Source organism: Pelophylax lessonae, assembly GCF_965119305.1.
Source record: "Pelophylax lessonae genome assembly, chromosome: 8".
Taxonomy (NCBI): domain Eukaryota; kingdom Metazoa; phylum Chordata; class Amphibia; order Anura; family Ranidae; genus Pelophylax; species Pelophylax lessonae.
The window spans coordinates 191,419,453-191,432,826 of NC_138775.1; the positions used below are offsets into that span (position 1 = coordinate 191,419,453).

General features: G+C 43.8%; 1 protein-coding gene across 1 annotated transcript in view; it reads left to right on the top strand.

Moving 5' to 3' along the window:
• Window positions 1-6,501: 6,501 nt before the first annotated feature.
• ABCA4 (ATP binding cassette subfamily A member 4) overlaps window positions 6,502-13,374 on the top strand; it is a 335,662-nt gene continuing 328,789 nt past the window's right edge. The window contains exon 1 of the mRNA XM_082265714.1: window positions 6,502-6,611. The gene's annotated coding sequence lies outside the window, so the exon portion shown is untranslated. The remainder of the gene's footprint in view (window positions 6,612-13,374) is intronic.

The window sequence follows — 13,374 nt, forward strand, 5'->3', positions numbered from 1 at the left end:
CCTGCCTGGATCTCTGGTCCTGGCATTTTTTTCCATTTACATGGCATTATTTCTTGTGTTTTTTTTGAGATCTTCAATCAACTGCTGGACTGGGCAACAGGCTGGATATCTAGATCCAGTGGTTCCCCCGCCCCCCCCCCATTTTGTCCAGCGAGCGTGTGCAGACAAGAGCTCTGCCCTGGGTCGGCTGCATCATAGCCCCACTGGATAAGGGCTGGCCTGCGAGTTAAATGCCTCGCGAGGTGGCATAGGACCGGTTCTCACACTGAGTCGCAGCATCCCTCCTAGCCCACAGCCCCCCATTTAGAATATGAGGAGGTTCTGTCTGGAGGGGTGCCTTCCTGGTATAGTGCGTAGCTTCCCCCCCTCTCCCCCTAGATTGGGTTTGGGCTGCACGCTGTCCTCTCCCTGGAATTGTCGGACCTGCATGTTCCCTTCCTTCCCCTCAAACCTCCCTTTTGTTTCGTGGTCCCTGTGAAAAAAGCATCCCCCGCCTTCCCCTGCCTCATCAGATCCTAAATTTGACTCTGTGGACGTGGTTCACCCTGAGGGGTTTGTAGCCACGCTCCCTGATCTATCAGATAGTGAGGGTGATTCCTCCACACCTATAGCTGCGCACAAGAAGGCACTGGTTGATGCACTGATTGCATCTGTGTGGGAGACTTCAAAAATGGGGGATGCTGCTGAGACTGCGGTAGAGATGCCTGTTCCCTTTGGCACCCACAAGCCGTCTCTTACGGCAAAAGTGTTTCCTTATCATTCATATTTTGACAAGTTTGACTATAAAGAATGGGAGCATCCAAAACGCCCCTTTGTGGTTCCTAATTGCTTTGCTGTGAGGTACCCCTTTGAAGAATCTCTTCTCAAGAAGTGGACTGTCCCACCAGTAGTGGACCCCCCTTGTCTCTAGGTTGAACAAGATAACCATGATTCCGGTAAAGGAATTGCCGGCTTTTAAATATCGGGCTGACAGGGAGGTGGAGTCTGTGGCCCGCAATATGTTTACTATTGCTGATTTGGCGCTGAGGCCAGTCCTGGCCATTGCTCTGGTATCGCAAACACTAACTGAGTGGGCTAAACTTTTGCACCATGACCTAGAGGGTGAGCATATTCCCCTTGCTTTTGCTCAGTTTGCGGACCAGTTGGTCCAGGGGCTGCAGTTTGTCTGTGATGCCTCTTTGGATGTGGCTCCCCTGATTTCTAAGCTATCTGTTTTGGCAGTGGTGCTTATATGTGTATTGTGGCTTAAGTGTTGGTCTGCTCTGACTGATTTACTCTTTTAAGGCCTGTTTGAGGCTACCCTGGATGACATCATTAGGAGTCTCACAGGGGGTAAGAGTACCTACCTTCCACAGTCTGGGAAGAGAAAATAACCTAGTCTCAGACATTGCCCATCTTTCTCAGCTTTTTTAGTCCCTCAGGGTCCACTGACAAGGGCTCAAAACCTTTTAAGGCCTCCTCGGGAGGTTCCAAGGGGCTCTGGTCTGGCAAGCCGAGAGCAGAATTCTCTAGACCCGCGGACAAGGCTCCTTCAGCATGAAGGTGCACCCTCACCCATACCTGGGTGGGGGGGATGTCTTTGCAGGTTTCTGGGCCCATGTACCTCATTGGTAAACGACAAATGGGTCCACAAAGTAATACTGTCCGGTGATTTGCGGTACTGGGCTACCTAGACAACCTCCTCTTGCGAGCGGAGTCCTCTGCTGCCTTGATGGATGACTTGGAGATTAATTTACAGACCCTGAAGGAGTTTGTTTGGCTTCTAAATTACCAAAAATCTGCTCTGATTCCAACCAGAAAATTGGATTATCTGGCTCTAACTCTGGATTCAGGTCTAGCCAGTGTTCCTTCCTCTGGACAAACTCCAGAAGTTGCATGCTGCGATTCATCTACTGCTGTCCGGCAGGTGGTCCTCCTTCTGGACTTGCATGTGGGTGCTGGGCCTGATGGTTTTGATTGCACAGTTCCATACGAGGGCCCTTCAAAGGGAGATCCTGGTGAAGTGTGACAAGTGTCCGAGGTCTCTGGACAATCAGATTCTGCTGAGCCAGGAGACCAGGGGGTCAATGGTCTGGTGGCTTTGTTCTCCGGCTCTTCAGCAGGGCAAATCCTTTCTCCCCTTGTGTTGGACAGTGGTCACCACAGATGCCAGTCTTGGTGGTGAGGTGTCCTAGGACTATGCTCCTCTCAGAGTTGTTGGATGCTGGAAGAGTCCAGACTACTGATCAACGTCTGATCAACGTCTTGGAACTTCGGGCGATAAGGCTGTGCCTGAATCACTGGGCGGATCGACCTGGGGGGCTCCTGGTATGGATCCAGTCGGACAATGCCACAGCAATGGCTTATGTCATTCGCTGGGGCGGAACAAAATGTGTTGTAGCCCTAGAAGTAGCTGGCATCCTCCGGTGGGCAGAGCGCTTTTTTTCCTGGCACTCTCCGCCGTACACATTTCAGGAGTGGAAAACTGGCAGGCTGGCTATCTCAGCCGGGATCAAGGGGAGTGGTTCCTTCATCCGGACGTGTTTCATCAGGTATGTCTCCTGGTGGGGCACCCCTGAGGTGGATCTGTTGATGCCTCGGCTCAACAGAAAGGTACCGAGATTTGTTGCAAGGTCATGGGATCCTCAGGCGGATGCCACAGACGCTCTGGTGGCCCTGTGGGGCCAGTATTGTCTGATCTACGCCTTTCCTCATCTCAAGCTTCTGCGGCAGCACTAAAGAGATTCTGGTCATTCTAATGGCCCTGGACTGGCCTTTCCGGCCTTGGTATGCCGACTTGGTGCAATTGGTCACCAGCATCCCTTGGAGACTGCCTCTCAGAAAGGATCTACTGTCCCAAGAGCTAATCTTCCATATTTCTTTACAGTCACTGGCTTTGACGCCCTGGCTGTTGAAAGCCAGGTGCTGAAGGACAGAGGTTTGCCTGGGTCGTGATTCAGAGACTGCTAAAGGCTAGGAAGTCTACCTTTAGGAAGATCTACCGTCGTACGTGGAAAGCATATATTTCGTGGTGTGAGTTGATTGGTGTTCACCCTCGTTCTTTTTCTGTGGCTCAGATTTTGACCTTCCTTCAATGAGTTGTTGAGTACCATCAAGGGCCAGGCGTCGGCCCCTTCTTTCAGTGACCCATGGCCACACACTCCTGGTGTGTACTTTTTTTTTTTTTTTTTCAAGGAATTCGACATCTGACTCCACCGGTGCGGTCTCCTCTACTGCTGTGGGATCTGAACGTGCTTTCAGTTCTCCAGAAGCCTCCCTTTGAAAATATTCTGGAGATTCCCCTGCTTACGCTGTCCCAGAAGGTGGCCTTTTTGGTGGCTCTATCCTCTGCTGGCAGGGTGTTGGAGCTGGTAGTCCACAAAGATAAGGTGGTTCTTGGCCCATATTTGCTGTTCCTTCCTAAGGTACTCTCTGATTTCCATTTGAATGAAGACATTGTATTGCCTTTCCTGTGTCCCAGGCCCAAACATCCTATGGAATGTGCACTCTACTCGGGCGCTTAGTGCTTCTTGGGCTTTCCGTAATTAGGCATCAGTGGCACAGATTTGCAAGGCGGCCACTTGGTCGTTGGTGCACATTTTCACTAAATTCTACAAAGTGGATGTGTTGGCATCTGTGGAAGTTTTTCAGGCTGGGCTCGTTGTTTTTTTGTTGAGCTCCTGTTTACCTGGTTGGCTATTGTGTTTAGCCTTGGGATTTTTTGTTGTCCCACTCCTCATGTTTGGCACTGCTATGGGGGACGTCTCTGTGGTTCTGAATAATGGAGAGCTGTGTCCGTCAATGAACAAAAGAGAAAATTGGATTTTTGTACTTACCGTAAAATCCATTTCTTTGAGTTCATCGACAGACACAGCACCCACCCCTCTATGGAGTTTTAATACTTCAGACACTGCTTATTATTAAACTGAAGGCCTATAGCAGAGAGGGGAGTGTATACCACCTACCACTGCCCATAGATGTAGCCAAGTCTTTTTTTCTGCCTAGTGTCCCAGTCCTCTAGGGGCCAATATAACCCTGTGGTTCTGAATAATAGAGAGCTGTGTCCGTCAATGAACTCAGAGGAATTATTTTTTTTAATCAGAGCCAACGTTTATTGAACTGTGTAGAAGTACAGCACGTATCAAAAAATAAGCATGAGATAATGCATAATCATCCATACAGTAACAGGAAGACAAAGCAAAACATTTTCTTGAAAAGAAACAAACAAGGAAAAGTAAACCCCCCCCCCCCCAAAAAAAAAAAAACAAAAGTAGAGAAGAAAAGGAGGGTCCCCCAATGGTCCAAATGATCCCAGCCCAACCTTGTAAAATACACAGAGCAAGGAAAGACAACCCTGTCCTACAAGTGTAGCCTAGGCCAGTGGTCCTCAACCCACTGACCACTAACAGGCCAGGTTTGCAAGATAACCGAAATACATCCCAGGTGATATAATTTGCTGCTCAGGGATTGAAGTACTCTAGTCTTCATCTCCCCAAGGTAATACTTAAAATCTGCCCTGTTAGTGGGTCCTGAGGACCGGAGTTGAGGACAACTGGCCTAGGCAATGTGGGCCCTCAGAAAAGATATAGCAGGGAGATAGAATCATCAATTGGAGCACGTCTGTGACGACTGTATCCATCTATCCCAAATCTTATTATATTTAGCAGGACAGCCCCTATTAATGTAAATAAGTTACTTGTACGGCAAAGTAGCATTCACCTCGGCAATCCAGGCAGCCAAACTAGGGGGCGAGGATTGCATCCAGCTTCGCGCCAACATCTTCCGGGCACTAAATCACGTTTCATGTATAAATTTCAGTGAGTTCTTATCTACCTCCAAATCTGGAAATAGGCCCAAGAGACATTGCCGAGGATCCAGTGAGACCAGAGAACCCATCTGGTCATGCAAAAACCGTACCACCTGTTGCCAGAAACAGTTGATACGAGGGCATTGCCAAATCAGGTGCTCAAAGGTACCAGTGGATACAAGGCATTTAGGACAGTCCGGGCTGCGGGATGGGTCAAACTTCGCCATTCTGACAGGGGTAAGGTAAGACCTATGCAAAATATAGGTTTGTGTTAGCCTATCAGACATCTTGGGAGACACCAATTTGCCCACCTCACTCCAATCCTCATCATCCATCTCCCCAGCACACTCCTCCCAAATGGGCTTAAGGGAATAAGCCAGCCGTGTTGCCGAAGGAGTGAGAAGCATATCATAAAACATAGAGATCAGTTTCCTAGGTTCATCTCCCTTCATGACCAGCAGGATATCTAAAGGCTGTAATTGGGGGTAGGTGCCATCAAACCGAGCGTGTAGGGCATGACGCAATTGAAGGAACCGGAAAAACATGGAGTTCAGCAATCGAAACTCGGCCTTCAATTGATTTGAACTATTTAAAACGTCCACCATGAATAACATGAGAAAGCCGATAAATGCCATCGGCTAGTTTAGGTTAGTGGTTAATAGAAGGGGTGGGGAATTTGATCTAGTCTTGTGAAATTGTAGGACCTCTGTTAGCTGAAAGGAATACTAAAATGATGGAAGTATAGACTACCACAGCTGATTCTTTTAAATAATTCTAGTTACCTGTCATTGTAATCTAATGTCTTCAATACTTTCTGAATTACTGACTCAGAACAATCATACAGACCAGGAATTTTGAGTTCACTCTGACTTCAAATGCTACATGCTTGTTCTGGACCAGTGACTAAAGCTGGATACACACTATCCAACTTTTGTGGTTAGATTTCCTTCAGATTTACCTTTTCTATGTAGTGCAAGGGCCTGCCAGATTGCATACAAATTGAAAGTGTTTAGGTTTGACCTCATATTATATGGTTTTGGTAAGTCTGAAGGAAAAAGTCTTCAGAAAATCTTATAGTGTGTATGGCCCTTTAGAAATCACTGAGGTCATAGCCAGACAGAAAATTGGCATTTTCAGAGTGAAAGCAGCATTTTGGCCACCTAAATGGGAAGGCACCATTTTTGGCCAACCTCTTAAGTGTTTGTTTTTTAAATAGACCTTCACCTTAAAATACAACCACTGAACTCCATTGGTTCATTGTAAATCCTCATCTCTTTGAATATCTGATTATTTGGAAACCATCTCCATAAATATTTGCTATATATGAGAGGCTGATAAGCACACAACTGGCTCTTTCATGAGCTTATCATATCTTAGGTAATTATGCAGCACACAGATAAGTCACATGCCTGCGACTTAAGATTCTGCAGACTATTGGCTTTCATAATTTAATATCCTAATTGGTCCTGACACTTGCTCCATTCTAACAGGGTCACCGGTAGTACAACAGTAATTACCATGGATGTTCTCCAAACATTCCTAAAGCTGTCTGAAGGGCAGAATTTATAGTGATAACATCTCATAAAATTCTCTCCGTTATATACTATTATACTTATTTTCTTTTTCTTATTCCAGGAGCTGAATTTAAGTTCTGTTATAGGTCTGCTCCATGTTTAGAGAGGGATTATGGAAATCTGATTAAGGCTGAGCTGTGTGGTGAACAAACTACCTCGAGGGAGAATGCTGTCCTTTTACGAAATGCCTACTTTACACATTTCATTGTTTGTGGATGTCCCCGCCATGCTGTAATTTCTTAGAATATAAGGTAAGCCATCTATTTTCACTGCCATTCATTGCTTTTTTTATTTGAATCTTCAGAATGTGTATGCTAGACCCTTATACAGAGTCACGTAGGCCTTAAATTATAAATTTAATCTGAAGACAGGATTGAGAAAAATCCTATTCGAAAACTATAATTTAGGAGATTGTTCAGCAATTTTCTAACAGTTAAAGATTCAAATATTTTAAGAATCAAGTTTTTTCAAGTCCAAACACCAAAGTTATATTGTAGCACTGGACCCAGAGCAATGATATCATTGAGGTCTATTTTTTTACAAATATCAGGGATGTTTTTCAGAAGTGTGCATTATGTATCCCAAGAGTAATACAGAAATATTGATTTTTTTAAAAGCTAAATTTTGAATGTTTCTTTAGTTCTGTATTTTTATTATTTGGGGAGCAGCATGGGTACAGACCGTTCTGGAGCTCTGCTTACAAATGCAATGCTAAAATAGTGGTCCAGGGGATTGATTTGACTCTCCAGTACTACTTTATTGATCTTTCTTACTATTGGGGAAATGTTTATTAAAAATAAAAAATAAAAAAATCTTCTGCAAGTCAGTATTGCACAAATTTATGGGGCATCAATACTGATATGCTGTACATGGCACTACTTGTGCTGTCTGCAGTTTTATACTGTCTCACAGACGGTCCCACATCAGCTGCCTGTTAGTGAGATATTTTAATCTGTATTTTTCTATATCATCTTTTTACTGAGAAAAAAAAAACAATGCCATGTGCTGTACTCAAAGGAGATCGTGGACCACATCTGCAACCCCCAAAATGGAGCTAGCTTCCCACAACTGGATGTATATTTAGAGTAGGTTGAATGGATTAAATTGTATATTTCATAACCAAAGGCAAAACTTTTTTTTTTTTAGATAGGTTGGAGAAGAATTAGAACACCTGTCAGTTTACTATTGCTGTCTGTGTTTCCGTTACCCCACTTGAAGACCAGGCATTTCTGGCACTTTTTGTCTACATGTGAAATTTTTTTTTTTTTTTTTTTGCTAGAAAAATGACTTGGAACCCCCAAACATTCTATATATATATATATATATTTAAAGCAGAGGCCCTAAAGAAAAAATTGGTGGGTTTTGAAATTTTTTATGTCACATGGTATATTTTTACGGTGGTTTTTCAAACACAGTTTTTGAGAAAACATACACTTTTTTTTAAATTTTCATGCAAAAAAAAAACAATCCATAATCCATTTTTTTTTTTGTAAAATATAAAAGATGATGTGTTTGGAAAAAAAAAAAAAGATGATGTAAATAGACACCAAACATGTCACACTTTAAAATTGCCCACGCCCGCACAATGGCTACAAACTACGTAAATTTTACTGTCCATAAGCAACGTTTTTTTAAAAGCCTTTGCAGGTTACCACTTTATATGTACAGAGTAGGTCTAGTGCTAGAATTACTGCCCATGATTCAACATTCGCTGGGATACCAACATACCACCAACGATCAGTGTTTACATGCGTGCAAGACTGACGCTTATGTTAGCCTTTGGGCGCTAGCACGGAGGACAGGGGCACTTTAAATTTTTTTTTTTTTTAATTAATTTATTTTTTTTAATTTTTACACTGTTGTTCTCCATTTTATTGCTGTCACAAATAATGTAAACATCCTTGTGACAGGTACTCTTTATGGAGGGATCTGGGGTTAATAATACTCCAAATCCCTCCTTTGTACTTGAAAGCATTCAAAACACCAAGATCTTTATTTTTAAATACTTTTGATTTCCAAAAATGGCACCGTTAAGATGCTTGTAAACCGGAAGTGATGCCATGTCATCGCTTCTGGGTTACCATAGCGGAGCCCCGATCAAAGCTGATTCCGCATGCTGGCTAGTACCTCGGGTCTCCCAGTGGGACAGGAAAGCCCGGGAGACCAGCGTAAGGCGGCTGGAGGTCCCCTCCCACGGCTTGTAATAACAACTTAGTTGCTAGTTAGCCACTCCAGTTGCTGATCGTCAGCCCTACAAAAAAGGTACCAGGGTGATGCCTGCAGCTGCAATCACTTGAACTAGGTACGTGATTTGGCGGCAAGTGGTTAAGGGTCACTCTCATCACCAGGAGTGAACATGAAACAAAAATTACCAAACTTTGTCACCAGAACAGAAATAGAGGGGGAGTCAATTGAAACAGTAGTTCTGGTGACAGCCAGGGATTACCCTCACTCTGGATGGATTTCCTCACTTGCTGTGGCTATGTCACTGGAAGTGAAGGGAAATCTCCCCCCATGGGACACATCGCAAAAAATCTGGCGGCAGTTATAAACCTCCCCTCTTGCACTATCCCAAATGGAAAAAAAAAATGTTGATTTACAACTTTTAAAGAGGTTGTAAACTCAAAAAAACTGAAAAAAAAACCTGTAAGACAAAGGCATAATGAGCCAGTACTCATCACATACTAGCTCATTATGAAATACTTACCTTAGAACGAAGCCCTCGCACTGCTGCCTGCACAGCAGTGACACAGCCAACATTTTCGGCAGTCCTACTTTCTGGTTAGCGTCCTTCGGCCATCTGATTGGCTGGAGGCGCGATGACTACACTCCTGCACATGCGCGCGTGAGGCACGGGTGGCCATTCCTCCAGATCGCATGTGCCAATGACGTCATCGGCTGCAAAAAAAGTAAATATCTCCTAAACTGTGCAAGTTTTGGAGTTATTTACAGTACAACTTACAGAGGGGGGTTTACAACCTCTTTAACTTGGGTTAAAATGGTTTAACTTGGCTGGTTTTAGAATTATCATTAGTAAAGATGAGACTCTTAATTTTAATTAAAAGGGGTCTCATATTTTCTTAGGTTTCCAGTGGACTGAAACATCTTATTTAGAACATTATCAGGGTATCAGGCCTTTGTGTGCTTCCTGTGCCTGGGGAAAATGTCTATTTTTCCCCCTTTTATTAGGGCTTCACTACTGCTATAGCATTTAAATGGTTAGTCAATGCAAAAGTGATATTTTGGGTATAGAAGGAGCTTGGTAAGCTGAGTCAGCCCTTGGCTCCTTCTACTGCATGTCTTGGGCTCTCTAACAGTGATATCTCCCATGCATAATTCCCAACTCCTGTCCAATCTGGGAGTTGTAGGTGTTCCCGCAAACTTTTTTGTGTTCCAGCTCCTCCTGTTACTTTCCCTATAAAATAAAATAGATATAACATCCAATAAGAAAATCAAAACCCTTCATAATGGCTGTAACAAGTCCAAACATGTTATGACAGGACATATATACAAGGAACAAAATGTCAATCCTTCAACCATAGTAAAAGTCTTTAGTTATTGTAGCACAAAGTATCATCATGACACACTGTTAAAGTAAAACTATCATGACTGAAATTTGTGAGTTGCCATTTTTGTCAAAGCCATCCTATGGTTTTACTGCTTAGTGTAGCTTTTCTCAAACTTTTTTTTACCCCACCGGGGTCTCTGGGAACTCCTGCTAATATAATTTATTGGGGGTCAGTGGGAAGAATGCTCCTTACATTGATGGTCGGTGGAAAAATGTCCCTTACCATGGTGTTCAGAATGGCCACCCTTAACCGCTTGCCGACCGCCGTACGACTATTTACGTCGGCAGTCAGCCCCTCACAGGAAAAGCGACGTAGGGCTACGTCACTAGCCTGTGAGGCTCTAGGGAGCGAGCGCGCGCTGCAGGAGGCGCGCTCCCGCTACCGCGCGTCCGTTAGAGCGGGAGAAAGGCAGGCGGCTAATGTAAACACAGCCGTCTGTCAGTCTCCCCTGTGTAAGAATGGAGATCAGACGGTTCTACTATGTAGGACCGTTGATCTCTGTTCTTACACTAGTAGCCACAGCCAATCACAGTTAGAAACACGCCCCTGGGGACACACTTAACCCCTCCCTCTCTAATACAGTTAACTCCTTCACTGCCAGTGTCATTTTTACAGTAACAGTGCATATGTATAGCACTGATTACTGCAGTAATGTCACTGGTAACCCCAAAAGTGTCAAAAATGTCAGTCAAGGGTCTGATCTGTCCGCCACAATGTCGCAGTCCCGCAAAAAAAATCGCAGATCGCCGCCATTACTCGTTAAAAAAAAAAAAACAACAAAAATGACAAAAATCTTTCCCTTTGTTAGTAAACGCGATAACTTTTGCGCAAACCAATCAAAATACGCATTTTGCGATTTTTTTTTTTTTTTACCAAACATATGTAGCATAAAACAAATTGGCCAAAAATGTTAAAAAATTTAGATTTTTACATTTTTTTTTGGGAATTTCATATAAAAAAATTTGAAAAATATTGTTATTTTTGCAAAATTGACGCTCCTTTTTTTGTTTATAGCGCATGATCAAAAAATTGCACAGGTGATCAAATACCACCAAAAGAAAGCTCTGTTTGTGGGGAAAAAAGGACGTCAAATTAGTTTAGGTACAGCGTCGCACGACCGCGCAATTGTCCGTTAAAGTCACGCAGTGCCGAATCGCAAAATAGGCCCTGGTCAGGAAGGAGGTAAAATCTTCCGGGGCTTAAGTGGTTAAGGACAGCTAAAAAAAAATCTCTGTTTTCATGCCACTGTCTCTGCCAAGTGACCTTGACACCAAACTATGCAGGCACCATAATATGGGAGGTCAGTAGGCAAATGCTCAAGGAACCCCTAACAACCTTTGGAGAAGCCTTAGGGTTTCATGGATCCCTGGCTAAAAAGGGTTGCCTTAGTGAGTCAGTGACCTAAAACAAACATGCAGATCATGAGTTCTGACTTCACTGGCTTTAGTTTGTTCCAGGCCAGTGACTCACTAAATAGTGAAACCCGGAGATGAGAATGACAGCCAGGAAAATAGAGTAATAACGTAATCAATGATGGCAGGAACCAAAATTCTATCATAATAGGTTTGCTTTACCTTAGGGAACTGTGCTGGTCAGATACAGACCTGAGAAGGGTGACTAACACCAGCTGGCTGGGCTAGAGAATTGCAGCATTTTAGAAGACCCCTTTTCACTTCTATACTCTATCCCAGTGATGGCGAACCTTGGCACTCCAGATGTTTTGGAACTACATTTCCCATGATGCTTATGCATTTTGCAGTGTATTGGAGCATCATGGGAAAGGTAGTTCCAAAACATCTGGGGTGCTAAGATTCACCATCACTGCGGGCCTATCCTAAAGGGCACCCTCCAAGTCTGACACATTCTCTTCTAACTATGCACAGTGTTCCCCATTTACACTCTGTTATGCAGTGGAGCTTTCAGAACAGATTTTTGTGTTCTAACCCTAACAGGCCCTTAGATACATTGTAGTTATACAGTACATCAATTTTCCATGAAAAAAGTGCTTTGTGTTTTTTTTTCGAAAAGCCAAGGTAAAGTCTAAAAATTAGCATTACTTCAGTTGAAAATACTTAGGGCCAATTCACACTGATGCAATGCGGGAACCCTGCGTATCAACTGTGGGTTCCCGCATCACACCCGATTTACAGGCAGTTCACACTGCCATATGAGTACTGCTGGGAGTTTCAATACAAAGTTATTGATACTCCCAGATTAGTTCGCATATCGCAGTGTGAACTGTCAATTCGGACAGGAATCGATTTGCGTGGGTGTGAACATCCATGCGATCCAATTCTGGTGTGGACCAAAAAAAGAGTCCTGCATGACTTTGGTCCAAATGCAATGCGAAGTCAGCCATCCAATCTGTATGGGTGAATTCGCATTGCAAAGACATTGCATGTGATTTGCATAGAAGTGCTGTGCGAATCACATGCAATGTCTTCAATCGCACCAGTGTGAACCGGCCCTAATTGCCGGTTCACATTTCTGCGATCACAGAGATCGCATGTAATTTGGAGTGCACTGCTCCTAAAATGACATGCAATCTCTGTGCGGTGCAAATTTAGCCATACAGTTTGTATGGCTGAATTCGCACCACAATCGCACCTAACTCACACAGGACCCTTTTTTTGGTCCGCAGCAGAATCGGATCGCATGGTGGTTCACACTAGTGCAATCCGATTCTGTGCGAACTTTTAGATCGCACTGCGATATGCGATCTGATCTGGGGGTGTCGTTAACTTTTAATTGTCACCCCCAGCATATCGCATATGGCAGTGTGAACTGCCAGGGGTGCGGATGCGATGCGGGAACATGCTGTATATTCGCAACGTTCCTGCATCGCAGAAATGTGAACCGGCACTAAGACAGTAAAGCACGGGCAGCAATAAAAGTCTTCTTAGACGTTATGACCTTCCCCAGTCTTCTTAAAAATGTGTGTGCTTTTGTCTATGCCTCCATTGGAAAGATTTCCCAGTACTTTTTGTCCACATAGGAAGTGAATGAAAATATTCCCATTAAGACTGCTTATGGTTAAAATGTGTGTCCCCTGAACTTAAGGAAGGGCAGGGATGCCCAAAACAGTCATTCGAATTTTGTGGTTTACTGTGTTATGTAAAGGAAAATTCCTGGAATAAAGTTATTTTCTGCTGTCAAAAAATTCGCTCTTGGTCCCTGATGGAAGTGGATTCTATGTGCAGCAGTGTTTGCAGCCTGCTCGATTGGTTGACACAAACTTTATCTTGGTTAGTGTGTATAGCATCAAGTCAGGTAAAGGTGGGATATTGATCTTGTCACTTAAATAACAGAGGGGGTTGTTAATCAGTTTCAGCTGCTTTGGTGTTAATGAAGTTATCAACAGTTGCACTAGATGGGCAACTATGAGATCACCTCCAAAACAGGAATGGTTTTACAGATGAAGGCCACTGACCTTTTTTTCCCCCCC